We start from the raw sequence: 14,343 nt of genomic DNA, 5'->3' as shown, positions 1-14,343 counted from the left end.
TTTAGAAATGTGGGCCGTTTTCTAATTTAGGGGCAAAAAGCACAAGGCCCAAGTCTTGAAATATCCCTGCCTCAGTAGAGTAGTACCTCTCGTGTGAATGATTAATTATAACAGGGTTATAAACTAACAGTTTTTGTCCACTAGTCCTTATAATGATAACATATAGCCAAACCCTTAAAATTGGCCAATTTTGACTAGTCCTTAGGATACCTTTATCATTGGGCAGTTTGGTAAGGACTACAGGACTAGTGCCAATTTCTAACACTGTATAATATTATCTCGGTATCGTTAGAAATTGGCATTAGTCCTGTAGTCCTTGCCAAACTGCTCAATAGTTAAGGTATCATAAGGGCTAGTAGAAATTTGCCATTTTTAAGAGTTTTGATATGTGGTATCATTATAAGGACTAGTGGACTAAATATGTTAGTTTCTACCCCTGTAGAATGACACAAACGGCGGCCATTTTGTAATGTTGTGTACAACAACATCTTTAGTTGCGCATAACATCATCACGAATTGGGGCAAATGGAAGCCAAGTTGTATTCTCAGAGTGCAAAAAGGATGTTTTAGGGGCGAGGAGTTCTAAACATTTCGGAGTCCCTTGGGTAAATCAATCGTGGCCTCCCAACATTTAGTTTTGGGCCAGTTAGCTTGGAGAAGGGTCAGTAACTTTTGAAAGGAGCATGCCCTGCTGGCTACATAGGAATTTGTTGTTAAATGTACCCCTGGGATTTGTAATATATCTGACAGTGCATGTTTATGTTTAGTGTTATGTTAATGCAGTCGGAGATATATGGGTTCGTGTAACAGGTAGTGTGACAGACACCCCTAATTCAGTTCTTATTTACCTTTTTCTTTAACCACCTTATTTTATACAACAGCTGACGCATGCTCGAGTAAAACATCAATCAGTGCATGAATACTTACCTAACAATGGCCAAAGCACTGACCCGTCTCCGCCTTTTGTTTAGATTATATAATTCCTACGTTTGTGGAGGCCATGAGACTTTTGTCAATCTGAACCAGTCAAATAGTCAAGTGGTATCACCTTGCAATTACAGAATTTTAAGTGGAGGTCGGCACACTACAGCATACTCCCAAAGTTATTCTGCTGCAGCATATTGTTTTAATAACAAGGTTGGTTAATCAATGTTCTGTGTGTGTATGTACATGTATATAGTTGTTTTATCTCTATCATTTGGAGGTAAAGTACTAATGTTATGGTCTACTCAGCGTGTATACATGCATCCTATAAATTCCAATTCTTGTTAATTCAGAATTGACTTCAATATTGATTGCGTTTATGGAGGTATACCTGTTAAGTCCGGTGTGCATACTGTATAAACCCTCGCACACATTACTGTCGTGGCTTGTTTGTCTGCCACTGAGTAAGTCATTTGTTAAACCTGAACACAGAAATGTCATTTATACAAGACCTTCCCCACTGACCTTTAGCTTATCGAACCTGAACAACAATATTACAGTAAATACTTGAATAAACGCAAGACGTTTATTTATTTCGGAAGGTCCCTGTAATGAATCTAGTGATACAAACATTTTGATATTATATATTACAACATTGTTAGTAACTGTGGTATGGATGATACTGTTGCGAACATTCATAAATCCTCATCACTAATGAAGTAAGTGATTGTGTAAGTAAGTGTATGCTACAAACTAGAATCTTCAAATGGACATTCGCGAAGTCGTGGAACTTTGAAAACACATTAGGCTTGTGTTGAAATGGTGTCTTCAGCTGTTCAGGATTTATTTAGATATGCGCCTTTTGGTGATACTTATTTACGAATCAGGCAAGTGCTGAACCAGTGACTTGCTATTCATAGTGATTTTTTTCCTTTAAATTGTCATAGTTTGTGTTCCATTTGAAAACAAGTTCAACTCAGGGTAATGACCATAGTGACATAGTGATAACTAGGCTTACGTTTAAATCAGTGTATATTTTATCTTAAGGTACAGCTCTTCAACATCCTGTATGGATTCTACTAAAGCTTGTACAAATATCAGACGGACAATTGTTTTGGCCTCTGGCCTTTACATAGTCATAAAACCGCTGATTGCGAGGATGGATCTCTGCATTTAAAAAAGAGGAAATATGAACCAATATAGTTATGAAACATTCCTGGACAAATGCTGTTGGCAAATGATTACTAATGATATTATATTTATTATAATTGTCTATCTCTTATCAGGAATGCTTTCTCAGTGCACTTTGTTGAATACAAGATAACAGATTATTTTTTTAAATACTGATGGTCTGACATAATATTAGGGTATATAGTGGCTTCTTAATTGTGTATACAGAGGACACTTGCACAAAATGAAATTCATCTTCTCTTTCCCCACTCTTACAATAACTACACAATCCATCACCTATAGTCAATCTGTTGCTACCATGTCTACCTGTTTCTATAAGCGATGAATGGGATGTAAGTCTAAGCTTGGTTAAGGTCACTCTATGCTGATAACTTTCAATTCTTAATAAATATTCCACCAACTTTAATTAATCTGTAAATTATTTATGCAAAGGAATAGGCGTAGAAATAGCATCTCACCATACCAATCTGATATCAAATTATGTATATTAGTTGTGTAAGGGATACAATAAGTTTGGAATGTTAGTGCTTAGTGTATGCAACCAAACATAGGAAACCTCTTTCAATATGCATACTTTCTTGGAAACATATCACACCACTTGAAATTCTGCCCAACACTTTCATATTAATAAAAGCTATGTATTAGGCCGACATAACAGTGTTTTATTTGATTTATAGTGGCCTGTACACTATTTGCCCACTCATAATTAAACTACGATGTACTACTTGTTAAACAGACTTACAGCTGCAAATACCAGCGTAGGTGTGAGGGAATATTCGTATGAAAGTTCACTATAAGACTACAAGAAATCAAATATGTTCCTCTGGAATATATCAGATGCATTGTGTGGATAGTTCATACTGTTTAAATATTTTTAGAGTTATCTCCCTTCTTTGACCTTTATACTCGGTACAATGGCTGTTCGAGGTTTCCAAAATGGAATATATACCCTTTCTTGAAAATTGCTGAGTTCACCGTCGCCCATATTATCTACCGTTTGCAACGAGGGGGAAGCTTACGTCAGGTTGGGCTCAAATTTAAATTCTCGGGTGTCTGTGATGGTTATAACATGTGATGAATAACGTAGATACACCTCAGCCTCTCCTCTATCATCATGTAATTGACAGATGATTGATGCATTGATTAGATGGATGTGACAATTTCTTTTTTACTGTTATCTGCACCAAAACAATATGGGCTCAGTCGGGTCAGAATATGATGTACCGGAAGCGTCGGAAAAGATTTCCCGTTCGGAATTTCCATCTAACCAAGATATCGCGTGATATTACTTAGCAACGGTGATTTCAATCAGCCATCTTTGTTTACTGTGAACGCTTCATTCTGTGCTGGGGTTTTCATGATTTCAAGCTCTTTCAAGCTGCCCTCTCTTGCTTTCCCTATGTTCTCATCTGACTCAGGTATTTCCTCCATTTCTTTCGTTCATTCTCTTCTTTCCGCCTTTCGTTGTGATTGTGTCAACATCTTTGTTCTTTTTTACTTCCGCTGTCTCTTCTTGTGGGTCACCATTCTCATATATCTGCCATCGTTGCCAGCTTTGCTATCATAACATAGGTGCAGTGTAGGTTGAAAATAAGATTTTAAAAAGTTATTCTTTATTTCAATATGTAGATCTAGTTCGGCCTATAGTTCTGCCAAAACATTGGAGTTAGATTCAAATCAGTCGTCTACCGATTTTTAAAATGTCTTAGGCTATATAAACAAACTGGTTATATAAAAGAATAGGTTACCGAAGAATTAAGCAATTTGTCTTCAGCCAGAAAATGAATATATTTTGCTTAATGGTAAAATAAACACGTTTTTAATTAGTCCTTCTAGTTGCAGGACATTTAAAAATGTACATTCATCTACTCCCCACTGTCTTTAGTTAGGCCATTTATGCATGGCATATTATAAACTTCACTAGCTGGGCGTCAAGAAAGCCTGATATCCCTCATGTAATTTCCTCCCATGTGCCTATTATGGGCACTACGTTTATAATCCTAGTAATATCCCTGCCTACCACACTCATGTATCATTCATATGCACCTTGTTATTCTTTATTTGATATTTTCACCTGTTCATATTTGGTCTCTGAAGACACATATTCAAAGAATCAAAGAAACCTAATTCATACTTTATATAGTCTAACACACAAACTATTACTATTTAAATTGTCGTACCATCACGATATACACTGAAACTCTTATAGAATAGAACGAGATAGGTAACATCACTACTTGTAAGCCTCAAGGGTGAATAGTATAGACAGGGATCGATTTAACCTAATAAAACATGCAAAAATGCTATCCCACTCATATATGCAATTGTTGTTACTGTTAATCCTCCACCTACTATATATTCTGTACTAAGTCCCTCATTCAGTCTTGCTTGACAACGGTATAAGGATCTATACCGAAACGTCGCTTTTTACAGTATTCAAGAAGTTGTTATCCATAAAATTGTGTCTACCTTAAATATCAGAGGGTCTGCAGCACTGTGGGTCAAAGAATAGCATTACTGCTTATTCTTACTCATACATCGATCCAATTTAGTCGCCCCAGTACAAGCAACAGAATGCTGAGAACCTATTCTAAAACTTGTCTCCACGGGGTAAAAATAATCTGACTTTCAACAAATGTCATAAATAAACAATCCCAGGCAGCCTTAGAAATTGACACTAGACCTATAGTCCTTGCCAACTTGCCTAATAGTTAAGGTATCATAAGGAGTAGAAGAAAGTTCTCGTTTTAAAGGGTTTCACTATAAGTTATCCTTATAAAGACAGTGGACTAAAACAATCAGTTTCTAATGCTGCGAGGAATATATTTGTTTCCAGGTATGGCAACACAGTGAAATTGCTAAATTGTTATATCTGCAGAGCAAGCCTATGGATTGTTACTGGATGGGCCTTTTCAACATACACATGTACATTGATGTAGATTACTTAGTGCCCTATATATTAGGTGTTTCGGGGACTACTTGTTGAAGTGGGTTGTTTGTTATCATCACATATTAAAACTTACGACTGTACGAAAGTCATGGCCAACGGTTATAGGAATTTATTATGTTTTGATCACTGATTACTGATCTACTTCTATTAGGGTGTGTCAGCTTTAATGACCGACCATTTAAGATTCCGGATTTTATCGGGAAAAATGTCCCCGAAAATGTTTGAAATAATATAAAGCTTCCGACTGTTGTTTGCCACAAAACTTACATGTGGTTTTGACGTTTACAACTTTGGTGAATCCCACGAGTACGGATATGGTCTTGACAACTAGATGCAAATTGGGAATGGATGATCAAATTTTTGTTGACTGTGTGTACCCTGATGACGTGAATTGTTACTCATACTTTTACTCACTGGTTTACCTGGCCAACATGCGACTCTGTACAGGCCGTAGAGATGTCAGCATTATTCAACCCTGGAACATTGGCTTAATTTCGGTAAAATAAAAACAACGGTTATACCACAACATTAGCATATTATGATTACTAGTAACAAACAAAGCTGAAGACAATGCAGGGTTAGAAACTAACAGTTTTTGTCCACTAGTTCTTAAAATGATAACATATAGCAAAACCCTTGAAATTGGCCAATTTCTACTTGTCCTTAAGATACCTTTACTATTGGGCAGTTTGGTAAGGATTATAAGACCAGTGCCAATTTCTAACGCTGCAATGATAAACGTCTCCATCCTAATTCGAAGCGAGAAAATAAACAAATCATCCTACTCCGCGAAGTCCTTATTTCTTTTCACCAGTAATACAATATTGTTTGTTTGTTGTTTAACGCCACTCACAGCAATATTCCAGCTATATGACGGCGGTCTGTAAATAATCGAGTCTAGACTAGACACTCTATTGATTGACATGAGCATCGATCTATGCATTTTGGGATACGATGACGTGCATCAACCAAGTCACTGAGCCTGACTGCCACATCCGTTTGTCGCCTCTTACGACAAGCGTAGTCTCCTTTTACAACAAGCATGGGTTGCAGAAGACCAATTCTAACCCGGAATCTTCATGCGACTAATACATTATTGAATTAGCTTTGGAAGAATATGTAGATGTAAACAAGAGAAATGTTGACTTTGCGATGTTCGGGGGTATTTTATATTTGAAAAATAAACACCTCGACCTGGGTAATGGTTGTGAATATTGGGTCAAGCTTACATACTATTATACTATATGTGGCAGTGTCGTGTTTTATGTTTGGTATGTTTTGTAAATAATAATGCAGTTGGAGATATATCGGTTTTATGTAACACATGTGTGATATACACCTCAAAATAATTTTAACCACCATATTTTACACGACACCAGTCGATGCACGAATATTAACCTTACAATAGCCAAAGCACTGACCGGTCACCGCCTTTTGTTTAGATGAGAAAAATGTATTTTTTACAGTTTAAACTCAGCGGTGGACCTGATACTTCAGTCACTCTCAACCAGTCACGTGGTTTTACTTAGCAGTATTAGAGGATTTTAAGTCCTTCGGATATATTGAGGTTGGCACACTAGTTATTGCAAACTTCCGAGATTAGTTTGCGATTTGTACTGTAGCATATTGTGTTCATTAATTGGTTCAATGTAATTAATGTTGTAATTATGTAAGCTATATGACGGCGGTCTGTAAATTATCAAGTCTGGACTAAAAATCCAGTGATTGACATCGTGAGGATCGTTTTACGGGATACGATGACACGCTTTAAGGACGCCTGATCACTGGATCCGGTTATTCATCTCCACGACAATCATGGGATGCTGAAGATCTATTCTAACCCAGACACCTCTTACGACCAGCAATGTGGTGCCGAGGGCACATTCTACCCGGGGTTCCCAAGCGGTGTATTCTTGTATATGTAGCCAATATCGATTCTTCTTAACTCGAAAAGAAAAAGAAAATTGCCTCAGAAAATTCTTCAAAAGATTAATTATGATTCAGACTGTTGAATGGAGAGAAATTGTCTGGCACAAAAATAACATCGTTGCAATGTTTCTTGTTAAAACTATCCAAGCTCTTAATTTTAACTTAAAGATATCTAGTTTTGCTGAAAGAAATATCGAGTCTCAACACAAATGGTCCCTCAGCTGATCGATGATAAACAACATTATTGTTCAAGAAAAACATTAGCTGTTATGAATCCATTGATTTAAACATTTTGTTACATTTTACAACATTGTTAGTAACTGTGGTAACATTTATGAATCTCTACACTGATAAAAGTGTTTGATTGTGTGAATGTAGATGCTGATCGGATACTGGTGTTTATTTTTGCGAGTATTTGTTTTATACTTTATTTACAATTCAGGCAGTCGCTGAACTCTGTGCCTTTTGCTAGTTAGAATTATGTTTTTAAGTTTCGTAGTTTGCATAACTCTGGCAAAAGGTTCAACTCAAATTTATAAGGTTAGTTAGAACTGGTGCCTTAGCTTCACATAGAGATTAAGATTATCCATGTTCCGCCTTCACAATAGCTCTTCAACATTCCTGCAACATTCCTGTATATGACTTTACAAAAGCTTTACAAATGCCAAGCTACTGCTTGATCGATGCCTTTTGTTTACATATCACAACCACTTCCCAATGAAATGTTATGATTATTGGAAGGTTCCGCCCGTTTTCCCTTGATTGGTACATATAGGTACAAAACACACTCCTATAAAAGAAGGAACCAGTATGGTGTAGTTGATTCTGATATATAATGACATATGAACTCCGGAATTTAAACATTAATCGCAGGTTGGATTGGTATAATCGGACATTGACATGTACTTATAATACCTTTGTGATTAATATTTATGGACAGAATCCCTGAGGGAAGGGGATAGATGCCTTTAATATTAGTAAGAAACGGAAATTGAAGGCATAAGGGCTATATCAATATAGGAGTAATATGTTCTTTATGTATGTCATTTTCAGCACGTATTACTTAAAGTGTACTCTTTCTATGAAAACTAGTATGGCTTCCTACTCCCTAGCAAAGACGTATATACGTCTTTGTCCCTAGTTATGGCCATACAAATGGAAGCATCGGAACAGTTTTCCCGTTCCTATTTTCAATCCAACCTAATCTCGCGAGATAACCCGTGAAGGTGGTTACTAAGCAACGGTAATTTCAATCGGCCATCTTTGTTCATTGTGAACGAACATCTCTGATTACATGTCACATTTGCACAGAAAATTGCTGCTATTTTCTTGACTTCAAGCTCTTTTGTTGCTGCTCCTCTTTTGCTTCCCAACTGTTCTCGTCTGTCTCAGGTATTTCCTCCCTTTCTCTCGTTCCTTTCTTTTGTTTCACGCCTCGACTTGTCTAGAATCTATATGTATCTGCCATGTTCTTTCATTTTCAAATACGAGATGTCTTTTTCTATTGCAGTGTTTTAAAAATATTTTAGCTTTGTTAAAGGTTTTTAACCACTTGTTGATGTTTTTCTAGCCTATGGAACGTAAAATACGGGTAACTGAAAACCAAATTCTGGAACCAGATGATAGAGCAAGTTTTAACTAATAGTACTTCATGGTTGTATATCTGATGGGGAAATTAGGACGAGGTCACAATATCGTTCGTAATTAATATGAACTGGTTAGTGATACATGTGCAATGCATCGCACCCATGATAGTATCTTCATGAAATAGAGGATAATTATCCAGAAATAAACGGTGCAATATGCGCAAACTCTTAAGCAAAATCCGCAAGCGTAAAGGTTCAGGAAGGACTAATTCCATTTCCTTGTATGTTGATCATTTTTGCAGACAAATATAAACAAACAAAAATGTCTACCACTACTAATTTCTATTCCTGTTTCAAGTCAAGAATATACAGTTTTTTTTTATAGATATATATCTATATGCTTGGAGTTGGGACTTTGTGTGAATTTATTTTATTTATTCAGGAAGGATTTATTCCATTTCCTTTTGTACTACCACTTTTACTTGTATGTTGATCTTTTTGCAGACAAATGAAAACAAACAAAAATGTCTGATCCTACCCGATTTCTGTTTTTGTTGACATGCCACATGATTCTGTTTTCAAATCAAGACTTTACAGGGTTATTATATGCTTATGACCTAGTGAGAATTTATAATTTCAATATCAGGACATTTAACGCCTCATTAAATTTTCTTCCTGTCAATCTCAACTATCTCTTCTCTCAATCTGTTCATCTGTGTCTAATGTCTTTGTGTTCTTTGTGTATTTCTGGTATTGATTCTTTGGTTGTGATTTATTTGTTCAAGGAAAAATGAAACGACCAATAAAAGCAATATTTATACCTGAAATCCAATTGTTGCTATTCATTTCTCATACACAGTATTGTACATACGAATTGTTAATGATCATTATTTCTTTAATATCGCTGTCCAGTAGAATGCCTAAACAGTGTACATACGACATGTATTTAGTATTTGTTTGTTCATTTATTTGTTGTTTTACCCCGCACTCAGCAATATTCCAGCTGTATGGCGGCGGTTTGTAAATGATCGGACCAGACAATCTAGTGATTGACATCATGAGCATCGACCTACGCAGTTGGGATACGATGACATGCATCAACAAAGTCAGCAAGCCTGACCACCCGATCCCGTTAGTTGCCTCTTACGACAAGCATAGTTGCACCTTGCGGCAAATATGGGCTGCTGAAGATCTGTTTTAACCCGGATCCAGAGGGATCTGAAACCTATTTAGTAACTCAAGCAGATGATGATGTATAGTTCCATTGCAAGATGACATGTAATTATTATAGCTACTAGATTCTCGAAAATACTGATGGACTCGTGTTGTGACAAAATAATATCATCCTAAATTACATTTCAGCCAAAGCACAATGTTGGTTATCCGACATAGTCGTTAATCCGACTTAATCATATCAACCAACCATGTCGGATTAACGGGACTTGACTGTACTTAAATTACAAATTAGAAAATAAGAAGTATTTTTGTGCATGTAACGGCTACAAATTCTAGTACTGAGGGGATTGTTAACTGTATTTCCATACAGTGGTATAGTACCTCTCAACTCTACTGTAGAGAGGACACTGTTTAGGATGGAATGGTACCGGTACCAGATTCCCAACATGTTCTGAAAGAATTCACAAATACTTTTACACAGTTACTCATATAACATATAATGGTTAAACAACTATGGAAGCAAAAATATCAGTTAAGAAAATTGTTGAGAATTATGTTAATAGTTGCAATTTACATTTACATTATTATTTTTTAGCCAAGCCCCATAAAGTACAATTCAATCTTACACATTTCAACGATAAAATAACAACACTTTTCATTTTGTTTTCTCTCTCTACCCCAGCCTCTCTCTCTCTATCTCTCCGGAGGATAACTCAAAACCCATTCAATGCTTTCTATCAAAACTCTGCATGTCTACCAGGCACAAACTGAACTGGTGCCGTTTGCTATTAAGGAGTTTTAGAAATATTTATTTTAGAATTTCCATAGCAGCTATTTTGACATTGTCTTAGAGAAATGTTGGGTCAGTTACCTGGTTTGGGACCATAACGTGTTAAAATGGGCGGGGGGTATAGACGACTTTGTTGACTATACGCTTATTAAGTTATTGTTTCTTGTAATTTGTCATTTGTTTGCATAAAAGAACTCCACAGAAACACACTTGTTTTACTTTCCATTTCATATGGATGCGACCATGGTGGATCTTTTGTGGGTACCAAATGTATGCTTCTTCAAGAACATTCAACTCTTGACTCACAACATACAGAATTGCACATTTACTTTTGGTTACTTTACAGACAGCTGCTGGGGGGATATGTCATCTTTCTGGTGACTCTTGTTTATTTTACAAACACAACGTTTCATGCCTACTTCTTGCCCCTCCATCGGGTGAAAGACATGGTTGGGGAACATGGCATATGTAAACTACCGGCCAAAAACATTTACGCCCATGTTTGATGGAGGCTAAAATGAAAGACGCAGAAATGGTTATTCGTCGGTGATCTATTTGATACCGGTATCCTTGGCGATGTTACGTGCAACATATCAATGACGTGCACATGGCGTATCAATTACTCTAGGGTGACCTGGCTCCGATTTAAGTTTGTTCCGAGAAATCGGTTCAAGGCCCTAGACAGACTCTTGAGTGAAATTATCCTAGGATCAAATCACTTATCTAGATATATACAGCCATTATCACAAGAACACTCCACTTTCAACAATTACAGTCTTGCATATTTAAATGGCGACAAGTTAAATATAAATCATGAAGGAAAGAGAATAACCACCGAAACAGATTCCATTTGACAAAGTAGGGAAAAATAGCAGTGAAAATGATATGAATGGATCTCAGGAAATCAGTGATGACACCAGGGCCCACTTGCACAAAGCGATCTTAGCGCAACGACTATTGTAAGCCCATGTTAAAGTATGGGAGTTAAGATCATATTAGCGCTAAGATCGCTTTGTGTAAGTGGGCCCAGCTGTTCGCGAAAATTAGTTTTAAAAATAGTTTTGTGATACTATACTAGTGTTTTTTAACTTTCATTAATTTTGTTGACAGGTTTTATATTACTTGTTGATGCGTCTCCACCAAAGGTTAGAACTTAGATGTACAATATTATCCTCACCAATCATACTACGGCACGACTACAAGAAGTCGAATTACATCCCGTAGAGGGAGGGGGTCCTAACATAACCCCACATGGTACGATATTCCACATGCCAATATCCTACCGCACTATACACGACACCTAGAAGAACAATACCCTAAACCAAATTATTTTAGTTAGTGAGAATCTTTTTTAAACACTTGTATACATTTAATGCATAAGATACATAAGTATATGGATTAGATAACACGGAAAAGGTTTATGAAAATTGTCCATTCTTTCAAGGAATTTTCAATACTACCTTTTATCAAGAAATATCTTTCAATGCTTATTTTATCGCGAATAATATTTAATACAGCTTTCAAGTTCGGATATTTTGGAAACAAAATGAGGTATAAACGAAGTATTTAAACTGTTCATATATTTAAAGATTTGATTTGATTAATTAGAAATTAAATAGGGTAGGGTGTGGCTAATCGCAAATATAGTATGCAGAAAATATTAGATTTTTATCGTGGGGAGTGTTTTTATCCTGCAAAGGGGAAGTGTTAGGATATCCCTGCAGTCTATGTGCATATAATTGAAGCCAGTTATACAAATGAGATACATATAATCGAAGATATAAGTGACAATATTGCCGTTATACAAGATGGTTTGTTTGTTGTTTAACGCCGCACTCAGCAATATTCCAGCTATATGACGGCCGTCTGTAAATAATCGAATCTGGACCAGGCAATCCAGCGATCAATATCATGAGCCTCGATCCGCCCAATTGGGATCACTGACATGCATCAACCAAGTCACCGAGCCTGGCCACCCGACCCTGTTAGTCGCCTTTTACGACAAACATAGTCACCTTTTACGGCAAGCATGGGTTGCTGAAGACCTGTTCTATCCCGGAATCTTCACGGGTCTTATAGAAGATGGAAGGAAGTCTTGGACATGACTATTCTAATAGGGTACCAGGGTAGGTTGTCCCTACTTATTTTTGTGATTCTCATCTCTCGCTGCCTGACGTCTTCAGTGAAAGACCCTTGAAATAAACACAACAACTTTGTTCCGCATTTTTCCGTGTGTGGTGTGAAAAAACATAAACGACATATGTTTGTGTTTTCTGGTTCAAAGTGTGTTAGGCAAACTTTAGGAAAACCAAAAACACATATGGTTTAGGCGTTTTCACACCACACCCGTGTTAGGAAACCCACGTACACCACAAAATCTATATTTTGTCAGCTCCCTGGAGTGGTGTGAAAACCCGTAAACCATATGTGTTTTTGGTTTCAGCTTCCTGATGTGATGTGAAAACTCCCGAAGACCACAAAATCTTTGTTTTGTCTGGTCCCTGGAGTGGTGTGAAAACCCGTAAACCATATATGTTTGTGCCGTCTGGTCCCTGGTGTGGTTTGAAAATCCATAAACCATCAGTGTTTTTGGTTTAAGATTCCTGGTGTGATGAGGAAACCCCTCAAGACTACAAAATCTTTGTTTTGTCTGGTCCCTGGAGTGGTGTGAAAACCCGTAAACCATAAATGTTTGTGCTGTATGGTCCCTGGTGTGGTGTGAATCGCCTAAACCATATGTGTTTTTGGTTTCAGCTTACTGGTGTGATGTGGAAACCCCCGAAGGCCACAAAATCTTTGTATTGTCTGGTCCCTGGAGTGGTGTGAAAACCCGTAAACCATATATGTTTGTGCTGTCTGGTCCCTGGTGTGGTTTGAAAATCCATAAACCATCAGTGTTTTTGGTTTAAGGTTCCTGGTGTGATGAGGAAACCCCCGAAGACTACAAAATCTTTGTTTTGTCTGGTCCCTGGAGTGGTGTGAAAACCCTAAAACCATAAATGTTTGTGCTGTATGGTCCCTGGTGTGGTGTGAAAACGCCTAAACCATATGTGTTTTTGGTTTCAGCTTACTGATGTGATGTGGAAACCCCCGAAGACCACAAAATGTTTGTTTTGTCTGGTCCCTGGAGTGGTGTGAAAACCTGTAAACCATTTACGTTTGTGCTGTATGGTCCCTGGTATGGTGTGAAAACGCCTAAACAATCTGTGTTTTTGGTTTCAGCATACTTGTATGATGTGGAAACCCCCAAAGACCACAAAATCTTGTTTTGTCTGGTCCCTGGAGTGGTGTGAAAACCCGTAAACTATATGTGTTTTTGGTTTCAGCTTCCTGTTGTGATGTGGAAACCCCCGAAGACCACTAAATCTTTGTTTTGTCTGGTCCCTGGAGTGGTGTGAAAACCTGTAAACCATATATGTTTGTGCTGTCTGATCACTGCGTGGTGTTAACAACCGAAAAAACCATATGTGTTTTTGGTTTCAGCTTCCTGGTGTGATGAGAAAACCCCCGAAGACTACAAAATATTTGTTTTGTCTGGTCCCTGGAGTGGTGTGAAAACCCGTAAACCATATATGTTTCTGCTGTATGGTCCCTGGTGTGGTGTGAAAACCCGTAAACCATATGTGTTTTTGGTTTCAGATTCCTGTTGTGATGAGGAACCCCCCGAAGACTACAAAATCTTGTTTTGTCTGGTCCCTGGAGTGGTGTGAAAACCTGTAAACCATATATGTTTGTGCTGTATGGTCCATGGTGTGGTGTGAAAACCCCTAAACCATATGTGTTTATGATGTCTGGTC

Source organism: Haliotis cracherodii, unplaced genomic scaffold (assembly GCF_022045235.1).
Source record: "Haliotis cracherodii isolate W230 unplaced genomic scaffold, xgHalCrac1.p SCAF_2, whole genome shotgun sequence".
NCBI classification, from domain to species: Eukaryota; Metazoa; Mollusca; class Gastropoda; order Lepetellida; family Haliotidae; genus Haliotis; species Haliotis cracherodii.
The sequence above is the reverse complement of the archived record's forward strand: the minus strand, read 5'-3'. Positions refer to the sequence as shown.